This window comes from Pan paniscus, chromosome 15 (genome assembly GCF_029289425.2).
Source record: "Pan paniscus chromosome 15, NHGRI_mPanPan1-v2.0_pri, whole genome shotgun sequence".
NCBI classification, from domain to species: Eukaryota; Metazoa; Chordata; class Mammalia; order Primates; family Hominidae; genus Pan; species Pan paniscus.
Genome location: NC_073264.2, coordinates 21,763,462 through 21,771,170, shown reverse-complemented (window position 1 = coordinate 21,771,170; position 7,709 = coordinate 21,763,462).

The following is a 7,709-nucleotide window of genomic DNA, read 5'->3' as shown; positions in this document are numbered from 1 at the left end:
AATGTATACTGACATGTATTTATTAAACTATCATACAGAATAGTTTCATTGCTGTACAATCCTATGTGTTCTACCTGTGTGTCCTTATCTCCCCTCCTCCCTCACCCCTGGAAACCACTATCTTTTTTCATTTTTTAATTAAAAAAATTTTTTTTCTTATGCCTCCCAGGGCTTCCTTGCTAGAAACCACTATCTTTTTACTGTTTCTATACTTTTGCCTTTTTCAGAATGTCATAAAATTGGAATCAGAGTATGTACCTTTTCAGGTTGACTCCTTACTCCATGGATTACCTTTCAAAATGGACATTTAAAAATAATTTTAGAATGATACTAAAGCTACAATAGAGGGTAAGTGTATCTATGGCATACCCAAGCATATTTGTGTAACCTCTTTTTTGGGGGTTGGGGGAACAGGGTCTCACTCTGTTATTCAGGTTAGAGTTCAGTGGAATGATCATAGCTCACTGCACCCATAAACTCCTGGTCTTAAGCAATCCTCCTACCTCAGTCTCCCACATAGCTGGGACATTAGCCACCAAGCCTGGCTAATTAAAAAAAAATTCTTAGTAGAGGCCGGGTGCAGTGGCTCACACCTGTAATCCCAGCACTTTGGGAGGCCGAGGCAGGCGGATCATGAGGTCAGGAGATCGCGACCATCCTAGCTAACACGGTGAAACCCCATCTCTACTAAAATACAAAAAAAAAATTAACCGGGCTTGGTGGTGGGCACCTGTAGTCCCAGCTACTGGGGAGGCTGAGGCAGGAGAATGGCATGAACCCAGGAGGCGGAGCTTGCAGTGAGCCGAGATCGTGCCACTGCACTCCAGCCTGGGTGGCAGAACGAGACTCCATCTCAAAAAAAAAAAAAAAAAAAAATTCTTAGTAGAGATGAGGTCTTACTATGTTAACCAGGCTGGTCTCAAACTCTTGGATTCAAGTGATCCTCCTGCCTCAATCTCCCAAAGTGCTGTGATTATAAGTGTGAGCCACTGTGCCTGGCCTGTAACCTTTGTTTTGACAAATGGATAGTATTAAAGGAAATTTTCTTGATACCCAGTGTAGTCTGTTCTTGGACAAGCAATGCAGTAGGTTTGACTTTGACTGCTTTATTACCAACACTTTCTGGCCAGGCCACAGTTAAGGTCCGGTTGGAAAACACTTGTTGAGGGTTGAATTGTAACCTTTTTACTGGATGATAGGGTAGTTTTTAGCCCATAGATAAACTTGCTTAAAAAACCAAGAAAGACACTGAAATCTCAGTCTATACATAGTTTCATCAGTGTTTATTGGGAACTGTGTTCTGGATAAAGCAATCATATGTATACATTTTTATTATGTAATGTATAAGTGATTTGTAAATTATAAAGATCTCCTATGATACTGTGGTGTCTTCTAGACAGAAAATATATCTTTCTAAAATGTGTGCCTAATTCTAGTGTAGTGTCAATTTATAGTACACAATAAATATTTAATGAATAAACATTATTCTGTTGTTGATTACAATTCTCTGAACACATATTTTTCTATACCTGCTTACTTTAGATTTATAAGATTAGATTCTCACATTTTTTTCATGCATTTACATATTTATATTGATAGGATAAACAAACAAACAGAAAAAGCTTCATGGTCCTGTTTATCTTTGCCCAGGGCAGGATGGCTGTAGAGGAGATTACACCAGAATCTCAGCAGATAAATATAGAAATAGATCCAGGGTGATGGGATTTTAGAGCATGGTCCCACTGAATGGGAGAGTACATAGTTGGCCAGTGTGGATAAGGAAAAAGCAATGCTTCCCAGGATATATGGAGTCCCAGTGAGGGGATAAGCCCCCTATCCTTTTCATTTTCTCCAGTTTTGCTTCTCTTTGTACTCCTTTTCTGGTGTGGTCATTTTCTGTTTGCCCTGCCAGATGGTTGAACTATTGGGAGGGAGAACTATATCCTTCCTTTTATTTATTTGCCTGTTGCTGTAGCACAGGCAAGCAAAGAGGAGAACTTTACTTCCTAAAGTCATAAGTGTTTATGGAACACCTTCTGTAGTATTGGATATAGCCGTACAAGGGTTTGAAGATGAATAAGGTCATACAGCTGGTAAGTGGTAAGCCTAGGCTTAAGTCTGGGTCTCTTGCCACCAAGTCAATACTTTTATGCCAGGCTGTTTTGTGGGGTTATTATGTCAAAGTAGGAAAGTGAAAATAATTGCTTTCTTATTTAAACCCATGAAAATATAATGCAAGAAAGATTAAATTCTGTTTAGATTAGTGAATACAGTGCCTAATTCTTCTTGAGTGTTTAGATTTAATTTTTCAATGCAGTTTTTTCATGTATTTGATGTTTATACTTTCCTGTTTTATAGAAAAATATATAATTGAGGATAAAACTGTGTTAATCTAGCCTTTTAGTAAACCATTTCTTTGGATTTCTAGTTATACTGTTAGAACATAACCAGTGTGGTAGTTTTCTTAATATTATCTTTCAAGACCCTAGGAAAAAGTAAGCAGCCAAAGTCAAACCTCAAAATGATGGCATATTTTATTCTAAAAAATATGAGAAGATCTTATTAAACCAAGGGGTAAATTGAGTTGGTGGTTGTAGTAAATAGTATTATGAAAAATAGAAGGCTGGACATGGTGGCTCACACCTGTAATCCCAGCACTTTGGGAGGCTGAGGTGGGAGGATTGCTTGAGCTCAGGAGTTTAAGACTAGCCTGGGCAACATAAGGAGACCCTGTCTCTATGAAAAAAAAAAAAAAAAAAATTAGCTGGGCATTGTGGTGTGTGCCTGAAATCCCAGTTACTTGGGAAGCTAAAGTGGAAGGATTGCATGAGCCTAAGAGTTGGAGGCTGTAGTGAGCAATGATCACACCACTGCACTCCAGCCTGGGTGACAGAGAGAAACCCTGTCTCAAAAAAAAAAAAAAAAAAAAAAGATGCTTGCCCAGGGATGGCATGTTTGGAGAACTGAGGAGAGCACAGAATCAGAATAATACAGACAAGTTGTATTGGATAGGATCAACCTCTCAAGAGTGTTCATAAAGTTTTCTTTTATTTATTTATTTTTTAAGACAGAGTCTCACTCTGTCGCCCAGACTGGAGTGCAGTGGCACAATCTTGGCTCCCTGCAACCTCCACCTCCTGGGTTCAAGTTATTCTCCTACCTCAGCCTCCTAAATAGCTGGGATTACAGGCGTGCACCACCATGCCTGGCTAATTTTTGCATTTTTAGTAGAGATGTGGTCTCACCATGTTGGCCAAGCTGGTCTTGAACTCCTGACCTCAAATGATCCACCCACCTTGACCTCCCAAAGCACTGGGATTACAGGCATGAGCCACTGTGCCCAGCCGAGTTCGTAAAGTTTTAAAGCGCTAAATATATTCATCTTTAAGAACAATTCTTGGAGGAGAAACTGAATTAGAGTAACTTAATTTCACCAGGATATTGTAGAGATTCATCAACTGAACAGACGTGCTGTTCTTTAAGGCAGTGCTTAGAAAATGGTACATTAAGAAAATGATGTTTGACATAGTGGAGTAAACTAGAAAGGATTTGGAGGCATCTGTATAGATTTTGTTGAAAAATGTCTTATTTTTATATTAGAAAAATATAACAATATGATTAAATTCATAACAAAAATTCAAATGTATTAAATTTTAAATTTCTATAAAATTTGTAAATAAAATATTTTCCTTTTTTTCTTTTCACTGACCACATCTACTTGGACCAAATTTTCAATAAAAACTTTCAGCTTGTTTATATATATGTAAGTTTATTTATTTATTTATTTATTTAGATGGAGTTTTGCTCTGTGGCCCAGGCTGGAGTGCAGTGATAACGATCTTGGCTCACTGCAACCTCTGCCTCCCAGGTTGAAGCGATGCTCCTGCCTCAGCCTCCCGAGTACCTGGGACTATAGGTGCATGCCACCATGCCTGGCTAATTTTTGTATTTTTAGTAGAGACGGGGTTTCACCATATTGCCAGGCTGCTCTTGAACTCATGACCTCAAGTGATTCACCCCCCTCGCCCTCCAAAAGTTCTGGGATTACAGGCATGAGCCACTGTGCCTGGGCATAAATTTTAAATATGTAACTTTTAATACTAGTTTTTTTGCTTGGTTTGGTTCATACAATTCCTGATAGAAACTTCAAGTAATGATCTCTTCAACTTCTAGATAATCACCAGTGATGAGAAGTTTTCTTTGCATTGTACATGGTAGCAAGTGGTAGAAGGTATATATTGCCTTTTCTATATTTTTATATTTTACTATAATAATAGTTGGACATCTTTCTATTAATGAGAGCTTGGATAAATCAGTTTTTATGGATTGTGCTTAGGGTGTGATTATGCCTTAAGTCTCATAGCTCTTCTTTTCCTGTCATTGACAAATGTAATGTTAAAGGGTCTTGTGAGGAAACTTTTAACAGTACATTAATAGTGAATCAAACTTTCTTATATCAAGTATAAAAAAATGGCTAAGATTTCCCTCAAGCATATACCAGTATTGCTCTACTAGTCTTAATAAATCTTCAGGATTCAAATAATAAACCTGACTAAACATTACTAGTGAACCACTGTTTTTTGTTTGTTAGTTTTTTTGAAACAGAGTCTCTCGGTCTGTCGCCCAGGTTGGAGTGCAGTGGCATGGTCTCTACTCACTGTGACCTCTGGCTCCTGGGCTCAAGCCACTTTTGTGCCTCTTGAGTAGCTGGGACTGCAGATGTGTGCCACCACGCCCAGCTAATTTTTTTTTTGTTTGTTTGTTTTTGTAGAGATGGGGTTTTGCCATCTGGCCAGGCTGGTTTTGAACTCTTGAGCTCAAGTGATCCGTACACCTTGGCCTCCCAAAGTGTTGGGATTACAGGTGTGAACCACCACACCCAGCCTAGTAAACCACTTTAAGCTTACTTTTTAAAAGTTGTCTTTTGTTTTGAATCTATATACATTTTCAGTACATTAATATAATTAATGTAGGCCTTGGTATTTTTGAATGAGATCATTCAGGTGATCAGAAATATCAGGTAAGCCATTTTTTTAAAAAATAAACTTTTATTTTGGAATAATTTTATATTTACAGAAAAATTTCAAAGATAATATAGAGAATCTCCACATATTCCTTACCAGTTTCCCCCACTGTTAACAACTTCTATTTCCATCTCCATGGTACATTAAGAAGCTAACTACTTAACTAACATGTTGTTAGTAACTAAATTCCAGATTTTATTTGGATTTCACCAATTTTCCATTAATGCCCTTTCTTTCTTTCAGGATCTGATCCAGTGTACAACATTTCATTTAGATGTCATGTCTCTCCATCCGAGTCTGTGAAAGTTTCTGTCTTTTCTTGTTTTTTTTTATGACCTTGACAGTCCAGAGGAGTATTGTGTAGAATGATCCCCATTCAGGGTTTGATGTTTTTCTGCATGATTAGACTGTAGTAATGGATTTTGGGGAAACAGACCATGCAGATGAAGTGCCTTTCTCAATACATCTGTATTAGTCAATTTTCGCACTGCTATAAAGAAATACCTGGGACTGCATAATTTATAAATAAAAGAGGTTTAATTGGCTCATGGTCTTGCAGGCTTCACAGGAAGCACAATGGCTTCTGGGGAGGCTTCAGGAAACTTTGGCGGAAAGCGAAGGAGAAGCAGGCATGTTTTAGATGGTTGGAGCAGAAGGAAGAGAGAGAGAGAGGGCAGAGGTGCTATACACTTTTCAACAACCAGATCTCATAAAAAACTCTTATCATGAGAACAGCACCAAAGGGAGAATTCTGCCTTCATGATCTTATCAACTCCCACCAGGCCCCACCTCCAACACTGGGGATTACAATGCGACATGAGATGTGGGTGGGGACTCAAATCCAAACCATATCAGCATCATATCAGAGGTAAACAATATCACATGACATCACTGGTGATGTTAGTCTTCATCACTTGGTCAATGTAGTGTTTGCCATGTTTCGCCACTGTAAAGTTACTATTTTCCCTTTTCCCTAATATTCTTAGGAAGTAAGTCACTAAGTCTAGGCCACCTTTGGGGAAAGGGGGTTAAGCTCCACCTCCTGGGGGAGTATATACATACATTATTTGGAAGTCATCTGTAAGGAAAATTTGTCTCCCCTTTTCTGTTTATTTATTCAGTCATTTATTAACACCAGTGTGTACTTACATATATTTATTTCATACTTTGTGTTATAATCCAATACTACCCTATTATTTTCTTGCTCAAATTGTGCCAGCTGATCTTGAGAGCTCTTTTAGATTGGCTCTTGTATCACCTTCATGTGTTTCTATCCTTTTGAGTTTTGAGTACTTTTTGGTACTACAAAATTCGCTGGGTTCATTCTGTATTTTCCTTGTCCCAGCCCTAGAAACAGTCATTTCTTGAAGGAGCCCTACTACCTTTTATTGAAAAATGGTATTTTAAAACCAAGATCTGGGTGCTGAGTGTGCTTATTGCTTCTAGGCACTTTTGGCAGACAGAACTACATAATATATGTCTTTATACACATATTATGCATGTATATACACGTGTCCATACTTATTTCTATATCTGTATATATATTACACTAAATATGAATTTATAAGGGTGTCTCTGACTCTAACCAGTAGCACAGAGTTTATTCTTGCTTTGTTTTCTTGCTTTACTGTAATGTCTCTCTTTGATGGGCTGGTAGGCTGCTGAAAGATGGCCATCCCAAGATGTCTATATTATAATTTCTGTAACTTTTAGATGTGTTACTTCACATGGCAAAAGAGAGTTCACATATATTATTAGGCTAAAGATCTTGTAATGTGGGAGTTTATCCTGAATTATCTGGGTGGGTCAATGTCATTACAGGAGTCCTTATTAGAGGGAGGCAGGAGGGTTGAAGACAAAGAAGGCAATGTGATAACTAAAGGGGGGAGGGAGAGAGGGATGGAAGGAGGGAGAGAGAGAAAGAGAGAGAGAGAGATATGAAGAGAGATACTAAGATTAGAAGATCCTATGCTGCTAGATTTGAAGATGGAGGAACAGGCCATTAGCTAAAGAATGTAGGTGGGCTCTAGAAGCTGGCAAAGTCAAAGAAAACAGATTCTCCAGAGCCTCAAGAGGCAACCTGGACGTCTTTACTTTAGTGAGGCTGATTCTGGACATCTGACTTCCAGAACTACAGGATAATAAATAAGTGTTTGTTGTTTTAAGCCACTAAATTGGTGGTAATTTGTTGCAGCATGTATTAGTCCATTCTCACACTGCTATAACGAACTACCTGGCCAGGCGCGGTAGCTCACTCCTGTAATCCCAGCACTTTGAGAGGCCGAGGTGGGCGGATCATGAGGTCAGGAAATTGAGACCATTCTGGCTAACATGGTGAAACCCTGTCTCTACTAAAAATACAAAAAATTAGCTGGGCGTGGTGGCGGGCACCTGTAGTCCCAGCTACTCAGGAGGCTGAGGCAGGAGAATGGTGTGAACCTGGGAGGCAGAGCTTTCAGTGAGCCGAGATCGCGCCACTGCACTCCAGCCTGGGTGACAGAGCAAGACTCCATCTAAAAACAAACAAACAAACAAACAAACAAACAAAAAACTACCCGAGACTGGGTAACTTTTAAAGAAAAGAGGTTTAACTGACTCACAGTTCCACAGACTGTATAGGAGGCATGGCTGGAAAGGTGTTAGGAAACTTACAATCATGATGAAAGAGTGAAGGGTAAGCAAGCA